This window comes from Monodon monoceros, unplaced genomic scaffold (assembly GCF_005190385.1).
Source record: "Monodon monoceros isolate NGI ecotype Baffin Bay Population unplaced genomic scaffold, NGI_Narwhal_1 Super_Scaffold_21, whole genome shotgun sequence".
Lineage (NCBI taxonomy): Eukaryota > Metazoa > Chordata > Mammalia > Artiodactyla > Monodontidae > Monodon > Monodon monoceros.
In genome coordinates this window covers 90240037-90261868 of record NW_021703778.1, presented here as the reverse complement: position 1 = coordinate 90261868, position 21832 = coordinate 90240037, and the positions used below count along the sequence as shown (strand labels likewise).

The 21832-nt window shown below is 40.4% G+C and overlaps 1 protein-coding gene and 1 pseudogene across 2 annotated transcripts in view; one reads left to right on the top strand and one right to left on the bottom strand.

Annotated features, from left to right (window-relative positions):
- Nucleotides 1-2622: 2622 nt before the first annotated feature.
- Nucleotides 2623-21832, top strand: part of MGA (MAX dimerization protein MGA) — a 156414-nt gene continuing 137204 nt past the window's right edge. The window contains exon 1 of one of the 2 annotated variants that reach the window (XM_029236132.1): nucleotides 2623-2652. The gene's annotated coding sequence lies outside the window, so the exon portion shown is untranslated. Of the gene's footprint in view, nucleotides 2653-2925; nucleotides 2947-21832 lie in introns of those variants that run through there. The other variant, XM_029236131.1, reaches the window with a different exon arrangement.
- Nucleotides 19767-20633, bottom strand: LOC114903370 (annotated as a pseudogene).

Genomic DNA, 21832 nt, shown 5'->3' with positions numbered 1-21832 from the left:
AGAGATAAGGGTCGAACTAATGCAGTGGTTGAAGAAATGGAAAGTAGGGGGTGACCTCAAAAAAATGTTAAGGTGTTTGAAGCAATGTAATTTTATGACTAAAAAAGTGGAAAGTAGATGGGAAGGACCAAGGAGGATAGGGAGGTTTCCTACACTGGGAGGCTTATTGGAATGGTGGTGTCATTGCCTATTTAAGGGAATACAGTAGTAGCTGGTGTGTGGTGTGAAGAGACAATTAGTTTGACTTTTGAAATACTGAATTTCAGATGTCTACCGGAAGCTCTGCTCTAGGTAAACCTCCCTTTGCTAGGAATGGATAAGGGCAGGAGAGGAGACTGGGAAGGGAGAGTCTAAAACATTGTGTTACGTAAGTGAAGGGAGAGTGAGGTTTTTTTTTTTTTCCAAATCTTTTTTTTCTTCTTTTTCAAATTTATTTATTTATTTTTGGCTGTGGCAGGTCTTCATTGCTGTGCATGGGCTTTCTCTAGTTGTGGCGAGCAGGGGCTACTCTTTGTTGTGGTACCGGCTTCTCATTGCAGTGGGTTCTCTTGCTACGGAGCAGAGGCTCTAGGTGTGCAGGCTTCAGTAGTTGCAGCGTGCGGGCTCAGTAGTTGTGGCTCGCGGGCTCTAGAGCACAGGCTCAGTAGTTGTGGCACACGGGCTTAGTTGCTCCGCGACATGTGGGATCTTCCTGGAACAGGGATCGAACCCACGTCCCCTGCATTGGCAGGCGGATTCTTAACCACTGCACCACCAGGGAAGTCCAACTCTGAGGTATTTAAATGTAAACAATTTTTAACCTTCTTCAAGTGCAGGCACACATGCCCCCTCCACCCTCTAAGCATCTCTGTATTATCATTATTTTACTTCAATAATGTCTACAGTTCAGCATTTTAACATGACATGTTAAGATGAAAGAAACCCCTTGAAATGAAGGTGAGAGATAATGTAACAATATGTACCAAGAGATGGGCAACAGAAACGAAGGAATCTAAAAAAGATCTGCAGTGTAACAATCTGTTAGTGTGCCTCTAGCACTGTCTAGGGGAGAAACAGACTAGTGGAGAAAAAAGGATTCAAGAATATGTTGTATTGGACAGAATACAGGATGCTGGTTAAAATACAACCTTTACCACTAACTAGTACTCACATCTACATAGTGCCTCCTATTCACCAGGGACTGTGACAGGTGTTCTAAGTATTTTTATCTTGGAATCATTATGAAAATCCAAAAGCTAGGTTTGTTGGCCCCAAACTGAAGTTAAAGGAACTGAGGATTAAAATGTTAAAAAACCTGTTCAAGGTCAAAGTACAGAAAGTGGAGAATTGCAAGTTCACCCGTATGGGTCTTATTTCAAGGCCAAGGCTCTTTCCACTATAGCCAATAGACCCCAACCTAGTTGTGCATCACAATTGCCTGGAGAACATCAAAACACGTTTTCTGGTTTCCCACTAAAGATTGTCTCAGAAGATAGTTATATTAGTATAGTACTTTTCTCTCAGGGTTGTTGTTAGGATTAAATGTAATAAAGTATATTGCACTGTTTGATAAACTACAAGTTTAACATAGTCTAATTTAATGATTTTATTATACGTGATTGTCTAATTCCCTTTCTTTTGATTTTATGGTCAGAAAATAATTTTCTGATAAGTAATTAGGCTTACCAAGTGCCTTGAAACCAGAAAAGGGTGCCCAGAAAGATGTATTTTGGCTTGATAACCACATTATAAATTAACACATTTAATTTCTAGCTTATAAATCAGCATTCTTGTGAGTCTGACCAGCGCTAGTCAAATTCCCCCAGTTTAATCATCCCTTTGTTAACAGAAAAAACAAAGTTTTGAAATCAGCAAAGCTGACGAATGGAGTTAGAGCAGAACACATAGTTTTAATTGGGAGTAGAATATCAGGTTTTTGTCCTGGAGGTCGGTTTTGTGAATACGTTACAAAATTAACTCATTCTAATGCAAGACCACCTTTTCTCAGCGTTAGTAGTTTTTCTTGGTTCCAACACATCATAGCTAGATTATGCTGAACCAGAATGTAGTAGGGCTACAACTCCTGTCCCTTTAAAAAGCCTCCTCCTCTTCTCACCTCCACTTTCCCCAACAATAGCAGTATGTTTACCAAGAAAGGTCTGGTCTTCTATCCCCAAACAAATTCTAAAGCATTATTTATACTTGCGAGTAGGGTTTGTAGTACGTTGTATTTAAATTAGCATTCTTCCCCTCCCCACCACGAACTTCTGATAGTTTGCTTGTAGGCAAAGACCCCCGCCCTTTTTTTTTGCAATATTCAAAAAGGCACTCAGCAGGCACTTACTAAATGCATGCTCCTTGAAGAAAAGTTAAGCGGTTTCCCTAAAACCACACAGATCAAAGGAGTGGGGGAAGGGGGGACTCAAAAGTGCCTGTTACACCCAGTCACACTCCCATAATTACCGGAACCGCCTCCATCCCAGCCGTAGGACAGGGCTTTCAACGGGACAAGAAAGGAACACAAGGGAGGTGAGAGCCAGGAAATCGGGAGAGGTGCCTCTCCCGGCATGCTCTGCAACACACTGAGGGGCGCCAGAAATATCCCGGCGTGCATCGGGGAGCGCCCAAGGGCGATGGTTCCCGGCTCCTAGAGGGGCACGCGAAGTTAAAGCGGTAGGTGTGAGCTTACTTAGTTTTGAGACCCCCGCTTCCTCGTTTCCCCTTTAGGAACGTAATCCCATAACGGCTGAAAATGAGGCCCTCTTAACTACCCTCCCTTTCCGCGTGCGAACGACTTTCGGCGCCGCTTCGAGCACGGTGCCAGGTGATTAGTGGTTAGGGGCGGGCCTGAGCCGATCACATGACCAAACCTGGCCGCCAATGACTAGCCGGGTGGTCCAGCAGCGCGAGGATTCCCGGACCCGTGAGCGGAGCGGCGCGTGGGCTCGCTCCGGTCGGCTCTGGCAGGTACGCGCAGGCGCCCTGGTTGCCACGCGCCCCGTCTGTCCCCACGCGCCCAGCGGCGCGTACTTGGCGCGAGGTGTTAAGAGTCTGTCTGGTTGTTTTTGTGGGTGGGGGGGAAGGAGAGGGTGGGGGGGCGATGGCGTCACGTGGACGCCACAGCCAATCGCACTCCGAGGCGCACCCACAGCTTTCCCCGGCGCCCCGGGGTGCGACGTGTTCAGTGAGGTTCGGCTCTGCCCTGCAGGTCCCAGTACTCTTTCGAAGCGCGTGTGCGGCCTGTAAAGTCTGGCCGCGGGTTTTCGTGGCGTCCTGCTCCACTGTGAGCACGGACGACAAGTTCTCGGCAAAATGGCTGCTGGAAAGAGTCGCCTAGCAGGGGGAGCGCTGGGGCCGCGTGAAGGTCACATGACGAGGTTGGCAGCGCGTGCTGCTGGCGCGGGGAAGGGGGGAGGGTGGAAGGGGGGAGGGGGGAGGGTGGAGGGTGGGAGGGGAGAGGCGTGGCCAGTCATGTGCTCTCGGCTGCACCAGGGGGTTTTCGAGCGCCTTTGCTTTGGCCGGACTGGCTGCTTTTACTCCTCCCACCTCGAAGCGTGGCACCCGTTGGTGAGAAGCTGTGTGGTGTGGTGGAATGAGTAGGGTTCTGGGAACGAGGAGACCTCGGGTGTAGGCCTTTGGCTACTTTTGCGGTTAGCAAGTCATGTTGCCACTCTTGGCCTCTATTTTCTCGTATTTTAGCTCTGTATAGGAGGTTGTTTTTTTTTTTAAGGCCCTTAAAAGGTGTATGACCTGTACCTCATCCCAATGTCATGCTGATAGCAAAATAATTAAAAACGAACAGGTCATTAATAATCATGAGACAAGGCGGTCTCCCCACAGGAGAAAACCCACAACAATCCCCCTTCCTCCATCATTACAGGAAACTTGATTTAGGTAACTTGTTATAATATTCTGGGCATGTCTGTCCATATTTAGCAGTAGGATTTATACTCTGTACCTGCCCACTATCTCATTTGAAAAGTATTCTGTCTTTTAGACGTCTAGTCCCTATGTGTTTTCCTGGAAAGAAATCAAGAGATAAGTAGTATTGTCATAACTGTGGAGATGGGGAAATAAAAGGAGTTAGAGGGCACATGCTCATGCTCCATAACGCTAACTAGAAAGAAGTCTTATGAACTTGGTGGGCCAATTTTTTGAGGCTTCCTGCTACCAGCCTTTGGTGTTTTTCATCGTTCTCAGCTTCCAGTTTCGCCTCTTCATTTTACCAAGGGTCAAGGCCTTAGTGAAATGAAGCAGGCATAAATTATGTATTTTTCATATCATTGCTTATGCTTTATAGTACCCTTTGATGTATCTTAAAGAGCCTTTGAATTTTGTGGGAGTACAATCTGGAAAACATTTATTGAGCAATCATAATAATAGCTGTCACTTTTGAACAATTATAATAATAGTTAACATCTTTCTAGCGTAGTACTTTATATGTCTTAATTGATTTAGTTCTCGTAACAAACCTGTGTTAATTACTATTATCTCCATTTTACCAATGAAGGAAACAGCAACAGAGAGATTAAGTAACTTGTACAAGGTCATATGACTGATAATTTACATAATTCCAACCAGTATTCCTTTTGAAAACTTGACATAATGATTCTAAATTTCATTTGGAAGAATGAACTTATAAAGTACAAAAATTTTTGAAAGATGAAAGTTAAAGGGGGGGACTTGTACTAGTGAATATACAAATAAAGCTATGATAATACAATAAGTGGTAACTCTGGAATAGACAGAGCAGTGGGACAGAATAATAAATCTAGAAATATATAAGACTATTTAGTAGTATACAGGTGGCATTTCATGTTGAGAAAGAATTTTGAAATTGTGTTGGAATAATTGGCTAATCATTTGAAAAAAATAAAATGGAATCCTACCTTAAAATGTAAATAAACTAAAATCTGGGTGAATTAAATATAAAATATGAAGTCAAAATTATGCTTTCACAACAAAAATGGGTGAACAGTTTTCTAATCTTGGCATAGGATGAGCTGTTCTAAGCATGATTGCAAAGGCAGATGGATAGAATTATTACGTAAAACAACCCGTAGTTGGCAACAACACCATCAAGTTAAAAGACAAATTTACTCATTTAGTATTCATTTGACATATTTATTGAGTGTGTACGATGTGACATGCAGTTTTTCAGGTGTAGGGGATCCAATGATAAGTAAAGCCAGGCAAAATGTGGGAAAAAAAATTTGCACCACGTGTTGGACCCAGAAGGTTAATGACATGAGTATCCAACAGATTGTCAAAAGACCTGAATAGGTAGATCACATGCATAGAGAAATAAAAATAACTAATAAAGATAAAAATACATTCTTTTCCACTTATAAGCAAATAACACAAAACAACACCCCCCCCAGCAAATTAGCATACATGTGTTAAAATATTAATATCTAGTATTGGCATAGGAGTGGGGAAATTGGCACATTCATACACTGCTGTTGGTGGATATTTACATTTGAACATCCTTTCTGGAGAACATTTTGACTATATTTATTGAAAGCATTAATAACCTATATGTCCCTTCACTCAGCTGCTCCTCTTTATTAAGGCACTAATTGGTAAGTTTGCAAAAATGTTCATTAAGAGTTGTCTTCTTTTTTTTTGGCTGTGCCGTGTGGCATACGGGATCTTAGTTCCCTGACCAGGGATGGATCAATGCCCCCTGCATTGGGAGCGTGGAGTCTTAACCCCTGGACCACCAGGGAAGTCCCTGTAGTATTTTTTTATAGTAGCAAAAAACTGGAAAAACTTAAATGTTAAATAATGGGGGATTGGCTAAATAAATAAGATGCCTTCATAGAGGGTCATACTTTGTAGCTAGTAGACATGATAGCGATTTCTAGTAATGACTTGGAAAGCACATTATATATATTGTTAAGTGTAAAAAGCAGGTTATAAAATGTTGTGCAGTGTGATCACATTTTTGTAGCAATATACCTCTATGTGTCTGTTTACATAGAAATCTAAAATGGTATATATCAAACATAAACTAACGGTGATTTTACTTGAATGGTAGGATTTTTGGATGAATTTAATAAAAAAAAACTTGTTATTTTTTGGAACAGTTTTAGGTTTATAGAAAAATTGCAGAGACAGTATAGAGAGTTTCCAAATACCCAGCACCTAGTTTTCCCTATTATTAACATGTTATGTTAGTATGGTATATGCGTTGTAATTGATGAAGCAAGATACATGATTATGAACTAAAGTACATAATTTAATCAGATTTCTTTAGTTTTTATCTAATACCCTTTTTCTATTCCAGAATCCTATCTAGGATACCACAATACTTTTTTAAAAATGTACTAATGCTTTGTTGGTGGGTGATATTACAGGAAGAAGGTGTCAGGGGAAAAAGGAAGTGAGGTAGGGAAAAAGTAAAAACAAATATAAGGCATGTGTGACCCAGATGGCCATAGCTTCGCAAACAAAGCTGGCTGCCTGATCTTCCAAGGCATCTCCAGAGAGTTCATATGAAGCTCTTGCCTCTCAGAACCTTCCGTTACACAACCACAATACTTTTAGCTCTCTTAGGATCCTCTTGGCTGTGATAGTTTCTTAGACTTTTGTTTTTGATGACCTTGATAATTTTGAGGAGTACTGGTCAGATGTCCCTGAGTTGGGATTTGATGTTTTTTTCATTATTAGACTGGGGTTAGAGTACATACTATCAACATGACTTGTCACTCTTGATGTTGACCTTGATCACCTGCCTGTGAATTTGGTTTTTAAATGTTTGCTTTTCTGTAATTTCTGTTTTTAAAAATAATCTGTTACTTGTTTTTGGTATAACAAAAAGTATTTGTTATAATACTCTGGGCATGTCTGTCCATCTTTATCAATAGCATTTATAGTAAACAGTACATTGATAAGCTAATAATATAGAAAGACGATAATAGAAGTTACAGTCAAAGAAAAAATAACTGGCCAAATTGCTGGAAGGGCTAATTATAGAAAGGAATTAAAGGCATTAGTACAGTATAGCTTGTTTTAACAGTCTTTAAACTGTTTTAGGAAGAACAGCCTGGTAACCATGAATTATGCATAACAGGATGAAAATATAAATAAGATAGATGAGGCCTATTAGGTAAATTCATTCATTCAACAACAAATAATTAATGAGCCCTACTGTATATTATACCAGGTGTAGGGATTGAGCAGTGAATAAGACAATGTCTTATTTATAATGGGAATTTATAGTCTAGTAGATAGACAATAAAGTAATAAATAATATGATTTCAGATATTGTCAAAGTGCTGTGAATAAAATAATACTATTGGATAGAGAGTGGTGGTGGTAGGCTTGGTGGTTCTTTTACATAGGTCACGAGGTAAGGATTTTCTGAGGTAACATTTGAGGATAAAGAGACCTGAATGATAAGGAGCAAGCCATGCTAACATGTGGAGCATTTCAAGCAGCGGGAATACTAATGCAAAGATTCTGGGGCAAGAATCAGTTTGGGATTTTTCAAGGAAGTGCAGGAAGGCTAGTGTGCTAGAGTTTGGAGACTGCTGCAGTGTTAATTGGTGGTGGTGGCTGTGGTAGGGTAGGGTAGCAGGAAATGACACTGGGAAGCTGGTGGGTCTCAGATGGTATAGAGCCTTGTAGACCAGAAGGGCTTTGTATTTTATTCTAAGTGTGGTGGGATCCATTGGACAGTTTTAGGAAGAAAAATTATACAATATAATTTATGTTTTAAAAAGATTACTTTGACTACTGTAGAGGAAAGAGGGGCAGCAGGAGACCATTCAGGAAGCCATTGGAATGGTGTGATGAAGTATGGTGGCTTTGGGTCAGGGAGGCAGTGATGGGGACAGTGAGAAGGGGTTGGATTCAGGGTATATGTGGAAGGTAGAACCAATAGAATTTGCTGATAGATTAGTTGTGAGAGGTGAAAGAAAAAGAGGGATCAAAGATTATTGCAAGGTTTTTAGCTAGAGCAACTAGTGCCAGGTAGAGAGATGGAAAACTGGAAGGAGCTAGTTTGGGGTTTAAAATGAACAGTTTAGTTGGATACGTTGAATTTGAGATGCTCACTGGTTATCCAGGAATAGATAGTTGATTGTTCAGTCTAGAGCCTGGAGTCAAAGTCATGGCTGTGAATATACATTTGGGATGTCATCAATACATAGATGGTGTTTAAAAACCTGGGTCTGGTGAGAAGAGGGCCAGTGACTGAGCCCTGAGACTAAGCTGAAAGCATGGACAGAGGAATAAGTCACATTTAGATTTCTTTTGTATCTGCATCAGCACAGTATTTACTGTGTCTATATGGTGTTATATTAAATAAAGCCTTTGAGATGGTTGTAATGTACCTTAGGCTCTTCCTGCTACATAAACTGATTCTTCAGGTTTTTGTGTCTGTCCTACTTGAAGATTTCTACCTTCTCTACGTTACCTGGGGGCATAAACTCCAAATTTCATAGTTTAGCATACCAGACCTATCATTGTTGAACTCTACCCTACCTTTCTCTCTTTATCCTCTTTCCTCTTTATCATTCCTGTCATGCCCAACGTGTTCCGCATGTGTATAGCCCTCTATTTGCCTAGAATCCTCTTTTCTACCCCTCTTCCTGCTTGTTGCCTCAAACTCCTACTCAGTCTTCAATGTCTAGCTTAAATTTGCTATATAATTTCCCCAGATTTCCACAGATAGAAGTTGGCTCTTCCATGCACAGTACTTCCTCAGCTCTGTTGTTGGTACTTTAATTTATAGCAGAATATAAAGTTGGTTGATTTTTTTTTAAACTTTGAAAGACATTTATTTATTTATTTTTAAAATTAATTTATTTATTTTTGGCTGCGTTGGGTCTTCATTGCTGTGCATGGGCTTTCTTTAGTTGCGGCGAGCGGGGGTTATTCTTCATTGCGGTGCGCGGGCTTCTCATTGAGGTGGCTTCTCTTGTTGTGGAGCATGGGCTCTAGGTGCACGGGCTTCAGTAGTTGTGGCTCGTGGGCTCAGTAGTTGTGGCTCGCGGGCTTTAGAGCTCAGTCTCAGTAGTTGTGGCGCACAGGCTTAGTTGCTCTATGGCATGTGGGATCTTCCCAGACCAGAGCTTGAACCCATGTCCCCTGCATTGGCACGTGGATTCTTAACCACTGCGCCACCAGGGAAGCCCCAAGTTGGTTGATTTTGATTCATTTATTTCCCCAGTGCTTGGTATGCCCAATCTAATGCTTTGAAGAAGTTTAGAAGTTTTGTTTTGGCGAAAGAGAGTAAATAACTAAAACTAGATCTTATAATACTAGATGTTATAATATACAATCATATGGATCATTAGCTGAGATATTTAGATATTTTTTATGGCTTTATGAGTTGTTGGTTTTAATGATATTTATTGTGATGGAATTTAGCCAGTACAAAGTTTAATGAAATGATGTCAGTTAGGAGTCTTAGTTCAGAGACATTTTAGGAATGGTTTAATCTCTAGAGTTGAATAATGCTTATTCTTTGGAGGCAAGCTATTATATAATAAACTTTTCCTCCACTTTGCCCACTTTCCCACCCACCTTCTCAGGAGTCAGGAATTCTATTTTAACATTACACATGTTCTTTGAGCTCTTTGCTAGAGGAGAAACCTAATGCAATAAATCCAGTAGAATTAGCAGTACTCAGCCCAGAAATGTCCTTTTAATTGTTGCACAGAGAGAGGCTTAATGGTGTGTATTGTAGGTGTGAGGGTTTCAGTCTGTGAACTCAAGTAGGGTTAATTATTTTGTCATTCAATTGTAAGCATGTATTGAGCACCCATCATATATGGGCACTGTATGAGGTGCTGTGGGGGACACACAAAAGAAGTAAAAGTCATGGTTCTCTGCACACGAATCCCTGACAATTTTTTTTTTTTTTTTTTAATCCCTGACAATTTAGTCAAGGAACTGAAACATAACATTAAAAAGGAATTTAATCTTAACAAGCAGTATATCAGTAAGTGCAAAGTACTGTGGTATAAATCAAAGACTTTGCATTTCTTAAGCCCATAATTATATTCTCAGAGCTATACGCAGTCTTATCTTGCATCAGTTTTCAACATTTTGACCTGACTTGCAAGCTCTGCATTTTCACTTGTCCTTTAATATTTTTAGTTTCAAAAAGATACTATTGATTTGACTCTTAAAAAACATTTTTTTTTAAGTTAGTAAATCTTTTTTTTTAAATTAATTTATTTATTGGGCTTTGCTGTGTCTTAGTTGCGGCACGCGGGATCTTTAATTGCGGCATGTGTTCCCCGACCAGGGATGGAACCTGGGCCCCCTGCATTGGGAACATGGAATCTTAGCCACTGGACCACCAGGGAATCCCTGATTTGACTCTTTGATGTGTTGAAAGCCCGGTATAGGAAAAGAGTGCCCTGCCAGTACATTGCTTTCCAACATTTTATTCCTTCACGTCTGTAAAGCAAATAGGTAATTTGAAAAGGTGGAATGCCATTTAGTCTTTACAAGTGTGATAGATATAGTTTTGCTGTGTGTAGGTTTTCTTAGACATATTTTCTCCTACCTGAGGCTGTGGGGGTTGGGCGGTGGGGGGAGGGTAGAAGAGTATAGAACCTAGAGAAGAAATTGTGTGTGTGTATGAATATGAGTTTAAAAGCACTTATTTTGGGATTTGGATTATAAAAGCAGTTTTCTTTTCATTTGAGAAGATATGAAAAACATAGATAAGCACAAAGAAGAAATAAAAATACGCTAACTCCCACTGTTAACCTTATTGGTATGCTTCTAGGCTTTTTTTTTTATTAGCAAGTTTTATTTTTTAATAAATAAAATGAATAGTTCAGCTACCTTTAGAAATGAGTAGATAATTGTCTTTACGTAAGGTGGATCTAATCAGATTACTCTCAATAAAATTCTTTGGTAGCTTCTCATAATAAATGGAATCAAGTTGAGGCAAGTTCAGATTCTTTAGCCTAGTACATACAGCCCTTTACCTTACAGCTTATCTCATTTACCATGTGTCTCCCTCATACACATCTTTGTTCTATCCATACTACATGTACTACTTGCAGGACTCTAGACCAGGGGTTGGTAGACTTTTTCTGTAAAGGGCCAGATAATAAATATTTTAAGCTTTGTGGGCCTTACTGTTTTTGTCAACAACTACTCACCTGTGCTGTGGTAGCACGAAGGCAGCTATTGACAGTATGTAAATGAATGATCATGGCTGTGTGCAGGGAAACTTTATGGACACTAAAATTTGAATTTCATGTAATTTTTGCATGTCATAAAATTTTATTTCAACCGTTAAAGAATGTAAAAAGCATTCTTAGTTTGTGGGCTATATAAAAAAAGATGGCAGGACATGGCCTATGGGGTTGTAGTTTGCTGACCCCTGTTCTAGACTGCCACGATTTCTGTATCTCTGCCTTTATTCACTGTCCCTCACCTCCATTTCTTTCCCTAGTGTGACTGTCTTGTTTAGAACTCATTTTAGATGTCATAGTCTCAGGGAAGTTAGAATTTTTTACATCTTTTTCTGGTGATAGAAGTGCTATTCAAACCTCTATCACTATATTTATTTGACTGTATTTTAAAAAATTATAGTAAAATACGTATAATATAAAATGTACTGTTTTAACCATTTTTAAGTGTACAGTTCTTTGGCACTAAGTATTTTCACATTGTGCAGTCATCACCACCATCCATCTCCAGAGTTTTCATCTCTCCAAGCTGAAACTCTGTACCTATAAAATGCTAATTTATCATTCTCCTCTTGCCCTAGTCCCTGGCACACCATTCTGTTTCTGTCTCTGTTAACTTGACTACTGCAGATACCCCACATAAGTGAAATCATACAAAACATTTGTGTTTGTGGAACTGGCTTATTTCACTTAGCCTAATGTCTTCAAGGTTCATCTCTGTTGTACCATGTTTTAGAATTTCCTTTCTTTTTAAGGCTGAATAATATTCCATTATATGTATATACCACATTTTTTGTGTATCCATTCATCTGTTGATGGACATTTGGGTTGTCTCTAGCTTTTGGCTATTGTGAATAATGCTGCTATCAACATGGATGTACAAACATCTCTTCGAGTCTCTGCTTTCAGTTCTTTTGAGTATATATCTAGAAGTAGAATTGCTGGATCATATGGTAATTTTGTATTCAACTTTTTGAGGAACTGCAATGGCTGCATCATTATGACTAAGTTTTTAATTTTTTTCTGTTGTAGTTTTTTTTTTAAATTGGAGTATAATTGCTTTACAATGTTGTGTTAGTTTATGCTATACAATGAAGTGAATCAGCCATATGTATACCTATATCCCTTCCCTCTTGGACCTCCCTCCACCCCCATCCCACCCATCTGGGTCGTCACAGAGCACGAGCTGAGCTTCCTGTGCTTTATAGCATATTCCCACTAGCTATATATTTTACGTATGGTAGGTATATATGTCAATTCTAATCTCCCAATTCGTCCCACCCTTGCCTTCCCACGCTGTGTCCACATGTCCATTCTCTACTTCTTTGTCTCTATTCCTGCCCTGCAAATAGGTTCATCTGTACCATTTTTCTAGATTCCACATATATGCATTAATTTGATATATGTTTTTTTCTTTCTGGCTTACTTCACTCTGTATGACACACTCTAGGTCCATCCATATCTCTACAAATGACCCAATTTCATTCATTTTTATGGCTGAGTAATATTCCATTGTATATATGTACCACATCTTCTTTATCCATTCATCTGTCGTTGGACATTTAGGTTGTTTCCATGTCCTGGCTATTGTAAACAGTGCTGCAGTGAACATTGGGGTACATGTGTCCTTTTGAATTATGTTTTTTTCAGGGTATATAACCAGTAATGGGATTGCTGGGTCATATGGTAGTTCTGTTTTTAGGTTTTTAAGGAACCTCCATACCATTTTCCACAGTGGCTGTATCAATTTACATTCCAGCCAACAGTGCAAGAGGGTTCCCTTTTCTCTACACCCTCTCCAGCATTTACTGTTTGTGTATATATATATATTTTTTCAGTTTATTTATTTATTTATTGGCTGCATTGGGTCTTGGTTGCTGCGCGTGGGCTTTCCCTAGTTGCGGCGAGTGGGGGCTACTCTCTGTGATGTGCTAGCTTCTCATCGCAGTGGCTTCTTTTGTTGCGGAGCACGGGCTCTAGGCACGCGGGCTTCAATAGTTGTGGCACGTGGGATCAGTAGTCGTGGCTTGTGGGCTCTAGAGCACAGGCTCAGTAGTTGTGGTGCACGGGCTTAGTTGCTCCACGGCATGTGGGATCTTCCCGGACTAGGGCCCAAACACGTGTCCCCTGCATTGACAGGTGGATTCTTAACCACTACGCCATCAGGGAAGCCCTGTTTGTATTTTTTTTTTTTTTTTGCTGTCCGTGGGCCTCTCACTGTTGTGGCCTCTCCCGTGGTGGAGCACAGGCTCTGGACGCGCAGGCTCAGCAGCCATGGCTCACGGGCCTAGCTGCTCCGCGGCATGTGGGATCTTCCCGGACCGGGGCATGAATCCGTGTCCCCTGCATTGGCAGGTGGACTCTCAACCACTGCGCCACCAGGGAAACCCTCTATATTTTTTTGATGATGGCCATTCTGACCGGTGTGAGGTGATACCTCATTGTAGTTTTGATTTGCATTTCCCTAATAATAAGTGATGTTGAGCATCTTTTCATGTGCCTGTTGGCCATGTGTATGTCTTCTTTGGTGAAATGTCTATTTAGGTCTTCTGCTCATTTTTTAATTGGGTTGTTTTTTTTTGACGTTGAGCTCCATGAGCCGTTTGTATATTTTGGAGATTAATCCTTTGTCTGTTGCTTCATTTGCAGATATTTTCTCCTATTCTGAGGGTTGTCTTTTTGTCTTGTTTATGGTTTCCTTTGCTATGCAAGAGCTTTTAAGTTTAATTAGGTCCCATTTGTTTATTTTTGTTTTTATTTTCATTAGGAGGTGGGTCAAAAAAGCTCTTGCTGTGATTTATGTCAAACAGTGTTCTTCCTATGTTTTCCTCTAAGAGTTTTATAGTGTCCAGTCTTATATTTAGGTCTTTAATCCATTTTGAGTTTATTTTTATGTATGGTGTTAGGGAGTGTTCTAATTTCTTTCTTTTACATGTAGCTGTCCAGTTTTCCCAGCACCACTTTTTTTTTTGCAGTATGCGGGCCTCTCACTGTTGTGGCCCCTCCTGTTGCGGAGCACAGGCTCCGGACGTGCAGGCCCAGCGGCCATGGCTCATGGGTCCAGCCACCCCGCGGCATGTGGGATCCCCCCGGACCGGGGCACGAACCCACGTCCCCTGCATTGGCAAGCGGACTCTCAACCACTGCACCACCAGGGAAGCACCCAGCACCACTTATTGAAGAGGCTGTCTTTTCTTCATTGTATGTTCTTGCCTCCTTTGTCATAAATTAGGTGCCCATGTGTGCGTGGGTTTATCTCTGGGCTTTCTGTCTTGTACCATTGATTTATATTTCTGTTTTGGTGCCAGTACCGTACTGTCTTGATTACTGTAGCTTTGTAGTATAGTTTGAAGTTGGGGAGCCTGATTCCTCCAGCTCTGTTTTTCTTTCTCAAGATTGCTTTGGCTATTCAGGGTCTTTTGTGTTTCCATACAAATTGTAAAATTTTTTGTTCTAATTCTGTGGAGAATGCCACTGGTAATTTGGTGGAGATTGCATTGTATCTGTAGATTGCTTTGGGTAGTACAGTCATTTTCACAATATTGATTCTTACAATCCAAGAACATGGTATATTTCTCCATCTGTTTGTGTCATCTTTGATTTCTTTCATCAGTGTTTGATAGTTTTCTGAGTATAGGTCTTTTGCCTCCTTAGATGGGTTTATTCCTAGATATTTTATTCTTTTTGTTGCAATGGTAAGTGGGATTGTTTCCTTAATTCCTCTTTCTGATCTTTTCGTTGTTAGTGTATAGGAATGCAAGAGATTTCTGTGCATCAGTTTTGTATCCTGAAACCTTACCAAATTAATTGATTAGTTCTAGTAGTTTTCTGGTGCCGTCTTTAGAATTTTCTCTGTATAGTATCATGTCATCTGCAAACAGTGACAGTTTTACTTCTTTTCCAATTTGTATTCCTTTTATTTGTTTTTCTTCTCTGATTGCCATGGCTAGGACTTCCAAAACTATGTTGATTAATAAGAGTGGTGAGAGTGGACATCCTTGTCTTGTTCCTGATCTTAGTGGAAATGCTTTTAGATTTTCACCATGGAGAATGATGTTTTCTGTGGGTTTGTCATATATGACCTTTATTATGTTGAGGTAGGTTCCCTCTATGCCCATTTTCTGGAAAGTTTTTATCATAAATGGGTGTTGAATTTTGTCAAGGGTTTTTCTGCATCTGTTGAGATGATCATATGGTTTTTATTCGTTAATTTGTTAATATGGTGTATCACATTGATTGATCTGTGTATATTGAAGAATCCTTGCATTCCTGGGATAAATCCCACTTGATCATGGTGTGTGATCCTTTTAATGTGTTGTGGATTCTGTTTGCTAGTATTTTGTTGAGGATTTTTGCGTTTATGTTCATGAGTGACATTGGTCTCTAATTTTCTTTTTTTGTGATATGTCTAGTTTTGGTATCAGGGTGATAGTGGCCTTGTAGAACGAGTTTGCGGGTATTCCTCTCTCTGCAATTTTTTGGAAGAGTTTAAGAAGGATAGGTGTTAGCTCTTCTCTAAATGATATAATTCACATTGAATATGGTAATTCTATATTTAGTTTTTAGAGGAAGTTCAATGCCTTCATCATTATGACTGAGTTTTTTAAAATAAACTGTTTTGGGGAATAATTTTAGATTTATAGAAAAGTTGCAAGGATTATATAGAGTTTCTCCCTACTCCTTACCCAGTTTTCTCTAATGTTAACATCTTACATTACCAGGGTACGTTTGTCAAAACTGAGAAACCAACATTGGTACTATTAAGTAAACTGCAGACTTTATTTGGATTTTATTAGTTTTTCCATTAATGTCCTTATTATGTTTCTGGATGCACTTGAGGATACTACATTGCATTTAGTTGATGTTTTGTTTTATTTATTTATTTTTAGTCTATATGTTTTTTATTGTTTCCCTAGTACTTAGCACAGAGCATGGTACATAATAGAGCACAGTGTTTCTTGAATGAAACACATCTTTTAATTTTTCTCTCTTGGGGAATGTTCATTAACTTTCCTTTAGATTTACTTAACTGATTTATTTACCCTTATATCTTTTCATTCCTTGACTGTTTCTAAGGTCTGTTGCAATTTTTTTTTCACTAATTTTTTTTGAGGAAAAGTAATCATGGTATATGTGGCAAAGACCGCTAACTGTCTATTCACATCTGCTCTCTCCTTGGTGCTCATTGCTAGTCAGAATCCCCCAGTCTCCTTTGCAGTTTGATGAGACCACATGACTTAAATTTTCTCTAGTGGAATGTGACTGGAAATGGGCCTGACGTCCTTCATGTGTTCCTCTTTGTCTGCCTCTCCTGGCTATCTGGGATCCAACATCAGGGACAACCTTGGAAGCCTTGTACTCAAGATGGCAGAACTGCTGTCAGCCTGAGTCCTAGAATGACTCTGGAAGAGAATTGGCTTAACTAATGACCTGAATATTCACTCACCAGGCTAATATTTGAGATCAGTTTGTTAGCCTGCCCTACCCTTTCTAATAAGTGTGTTACGTGGTCAGCTCTGAATAGGATCTATATGAACGTTGAGTATTTATCTAATTAGAATTATATAATTATATTGGAAAGACTGGGGGATGGGAAGTGTGCACATGTATGGAAATATGAAGTGGAAGGAGAGGTAAATCTAATCTATAATGGGAAGTTAATAGTGCCTAAAACTGGAGAAAAGAAATGGAAAAAGCATATTGTGATATGGAGGTATATGGCAGAAGATTCATTCACAAAAGTTGAAAATTTTTGCCCCTTGGAGTTGGGAAATTGTTGGGGTGGAGGACCATTTTTTTAAAAAAATAAATTTATTTATTTTATTTTATTATTTATTTATTTATTTTATTTTTGGCTGTGTTGGTCTTCGTTGCTGCACACGGGCTTTCTCTAGTTGCAGCGAGCGGGGGCTATTCTTCGTTGTGGTGTGTGGGCGTCTCATTGCGGTGGCTTCTCTTGTTGTGGAGCATGGGCTCTAGGTGCATGAGCTTCAGTAGTTGTGGCACATGGCCTCAGTAGTTGTGGCTCCCGGGCTCTAGAGTGCAGGCTCAGTAGTTGTGGTGCATGGGCCTTGTTGCTCCGCGGCATGTGGGATCTTCCTGGGCCAGGGCTCGAACCCGTGTCCCCTGCATTGGCAGGTGGATTCTTAACCACTGCACCACCAGGGAAGCCCAAGGACCATTGTTTTTTGTAATAAGCCTTTGTACTTATTCAACTCTTTATGTTCACGGATAACTTGGATAAAAACAAAAATTCAATTAAAGATATTTGGTAAAGAACAACCACAAAAAACCCCAGTCAAATTCAGATTCTCCTTTATAGAAGCCACAAAGTTGATCAGTTTTTGCTAAATAAATCTGGTAACAGGGAGCTTTACCACTTCATGAGGAAACTTGTTTCATTGTTGGGTAGTTTTAGAGGTCAGAAGGTTATTCCTTATGCTGATGTGAAACCTTCTATAGAAACTTCCATTCCAGGACCCTCTAGAATATATGGAGTAGTTTTTATCTGCTTTCATGACAACTTTCAAGTGATTCTTTAAATTATCTTCATAATCTACCCCATATCATTTTTTAAAAAATAAATTTATTTATTTATTTATTTTTGGCTGTGTTGGGTCTTCGTTGCTGCACGCGGGCCTTATCTAGTTGCGGCGAGCGGGGGCTATTCTCTGTTGTGGTGCGCGTGCTTCTTATTGTGGTGGCTTCTCTTGTTGCAGAGCACAGGCTCTAGGGTGCGTGGGCTTCAGTAGCGGCGGCCTTTGGGCTCAGTAGTTGTGGCTCGCGGGCTCCAGAACACAGGCTCATCAGTAGTTGCGGCTCACGGGCTTATTTGCTCTGCGGCATGTGGGATCTTCCCGGACCAGGGATTCAACCCATGTCCCCTGCATTGGCAGGTGGATTCTTTTTTTTTTTTCTTTTTAACATCTTTATTGGAGTATAATTGCTTTACAATGGTGTGTTAGTTTCTGCTGTATAACAAAGTGAATCAGTTATACATATACATACATCCCCATATCTTCTCCCTCTTGCATCTCCCTCGCACCCTCCCTATCCTGACTCTCTAGGTGGACACAAAGCTGATCTCCATGTGCTATGCGGCTGCTTCCCACTAGCTATCTGTTTTACATTTGGTAGTGTATATATGTCCATGCCACTCTTTCACTTCGTCCCAGCTTACCCTTCCCCCTCCCTGGGTCCTCAAGTCCATTCTCTGTGTCTGCATCTTTATTCCTGTGGCAGGCGGATTCTTAACCACTGCGCCAGCAGGGAAGTTCCTACCCCTACATCTTAAATTTTCTAGGCAATGATAATGAAAATCGTCTTTGATTTTGAGACTGATTATCACCAAATCCTTCCAAATTCTGGTTCACTGGCTCGTGACTGTCCTGTAGATGTTGAGTTTTTGGTTCTGCTGCAGTTGGCTGTGCTGCACAAACCTTTACTGCCTGGTGGCCTTAATGTGCAGCCGGTGTTCCTGTGTGATCTTCTCAAGAGCTGACCTCAGTGGTGCCTTTGGGATTATCAGTGTTGACCTTATAACTGCCCTTATTGTCCTGTTTGCTTCTCCTGATACCACTAAAGTTCCTATTAAGTTTCCGAAAGGTTAGCCTCATGCTTTTAATTTCTTACAGAAGACTTACAAGGAATTTGAGAAAAGTTTCTCCGGGCTTGGTAGTGCACTATCACATAGTGCCAGAGGATTCCTTCCTTGCCAGTAGTCAGCCAGGGTTCCTGAATAGAGCCCATGTACTTCTACTCTCTCTCACCTCAATAAGAATTCTCTTTTCTACTTGAGATTTTGCCTGGAGTGATTGGATATGGCCTGTTTCCTTATTATTTAAGCATGTTAGTTCTAATGTTCTGGGCTCCTACTGTCAGTTTTAAAGTCCTCCTGCAGGGAATTTCCTGGTGGTCCAGTGGTTAGGACTCCATGCTCTCACTGCCAAGGGCACGGATTCAGTCCCTGGTCAGGGAACTAAGATCCTGCAAGCTGTGTGGTGTGTAGCACCGCGCCCCCCCAACAACAACAACAAAAAGTCCTTCTGCAAACCTAACAGCTCACTGCCTACCCTGCCCAAATTCCTCTTGAGAGGGAAATCACTCCCACCCTAGTCCTTTGTTGCACTTATAGCAAAGGCTGGACATAACATGTGTTGAAGAGTAGAGAAATATTAAGTAAATTGTGGCATTAAAAGTGAAAAACACGTATTAAATACTATGTAGCAACTTGCAAAATATGTTTTCAAAATAATGTTAAATGAAGAGTAGAACCCAAATTGCAAAGACCTGCTTTAAATTATGAAAAAAACCCCAAAGCCTATAAAAATATATACACATGTGTGTAGAAATTCAGAGGAATAAAAAGTCATGGTCAGTGATTTTCTGTGTTCTTCATTAGCATGCAAGCTCTAAGAAGTCAGGGATTTTGGTCTGTCCTAGAACAGTGCCTGGCCTGTAGTAGTTTTTCAACAAATCTTTGTTGATTATTTAATGAATTGAATGTGGAGATTTCTTTTTGATGGTTTTCATGTTTAATGCTATAGTAATGCTTGTTTAAATTAAAACAAAAACAAAAATTAAAAAGGAAATTCCCAATGATTTCAACCTTTTGAAAATACATTATAGTTTCTGCATATTCTCAACACCCTTGTTGGCCTTTTCTGGTCCTCTTAAAAGGTGGTGCCCCAGACAGGATATACTAGTCCAGATTTAGACAAGCCAGTCCAGCATATAGAGGAATATTTTCTTCTCAGGATCTGGATACCACATCTCTATTTTACTTTATTTATTTTTTTTTTAGTGGTAGGAGTATGGTTTATTAAGCTGTGCCTTAGTATAGGTGCTGGGGCTTGCCCATGATGCTCTTAATGTACAAAGTCCGGACGTTCTGCCAATTTTTCTTGAGCAATGACACCAGGAAGTTGACAGCTAAGTGGATGTTGTACACAGGCTCATCACTTGTCATCTTCACGTGGCCAACAGCCACTGCCAGACACAACACCTTCTTCATCTGGAACTTGATCGTGGACTTCACTTAATCAACTTTGGCCACCATGTTCTCATTATGGGTCAGCAAGGAAGGGAATTTGCCAGCCTTATTCAGGCCAGGGCCCGGAATTTGTGGGATCTGCTTGATCAGAGGCTCTGAAGCCAAAAAAGCATCATACTTCTTGGGCAGCTTCCTGACCAGTTTCTTATTCTTGTTGAGTTTCTTCAGTGCCTTCATGTCCGTATGGGGGATATCCACAGCCTTGGCCTCATCACACAGTGCTGCTGGTGCCCCAGAACACATATAGAGAACTTGGGGCGGGGAGTGGACTTAAGCCTGACGGCGCCTGAGAAGCGTTTGTCCTTCTGAGGGTTATAGTTCTTCAGGCTGATCTGAAGCTGCACCCTCTCCAAAAACTTCTGGCACTTTCACTGGTTCCCATGCAGGACTTCCTGCACTGCCTTGTAGAGGGTGTCGCGGGAGACTTTGCTGCTCATGGTGCCTCGTGCTGAGATAAGCGGAAAAGAGCCACACCTCCATTTTAGAGTTTTTTGCAGATGTGACCCACTGTTGGCTTATACTGAACTTAGTTTGTTGGTATTTAAAACTTTAGTTTTGCTAATACATTATAACTATTTCCAGGTCTTTCCCAATAAGTATTTACCTGCTGATATAACAGAACTGGCCATCTTGCCTTTCATGTATTTTTGTTTTCACTGTCCACCTTCATTGGAAGTGCTAAGTAGCAGAACATTCAAAAGTTGGGCAGCCAGAGAGTAAAAGAAGCAAAACCTCTGGAAAGTCTACACATTTTATAATTATCTCTAAATACTTTAATGATGACTATACATTTTCTAGGTGCTTTCTTCAGAATTCCTGAAATGGTAGGAAGTTAAGTACTTAGATAAAAATCAGAAACTCATCTTTTGGTTCTGTCTTCAAATAGTGTTGAAAACCCGTTTTTTCCAGGAAAGTGAGCCATTGCAGTCTTACCATTATTTTCCAAATGCTTATCCATTTTTTTTTGTTTGTTTTTTTGCGGTACGCAGGCCTCTCACTGCTGTGGCCTCTCTTGCCGCGGAGCGCAGGCTCCGGACGCGCAGGCTCAGCGGCCATGGCTCACGGCCCCAGCCACTTCGCGGCACGTGGGATCCTCCCGGACCGGGGCACGAACCCACGTCCCCCGCATCGGCAGGCGGACTTTCAACCACTGTGCCACCAGGGAATCCCAGCCCTCCATTTTTCATGGCCATCATTGTCTCTTATATTCATAGACCAGGTGCTGGCAAATTTTTTCTGTAAAGGTCCAGATAATAAATATTTTAGGCTTTGTGGGCCAGAGGGTCTCTGCCTTAACAACTCATCTGTGCTATTGTATCTCAAAACCAGCCACAGACAATACATAAATGAATGGATGTGACCGTGTTCCAGTAAAACTATTTACAAAAGTAGGCATCAGACCTAGTAGTTTGATGATCCCTATCATATACCCACCACCTTTACCATCTAAGAAGATAGAATAGGAGGACTCTATGGTGGAACTCATTTTCTTTTAGAATTATTGAAGGACCTGCTTCTAGCTTCTAGTGTTCCTTTTGAAAAGTCCCTTGCTCTTCTAATTTTGTGATCCTTTTAACATTTTATTTATTTATTTATTTACTTCATGGGCTTTTTTTTTTTTTTTTTTTTTTTTTTT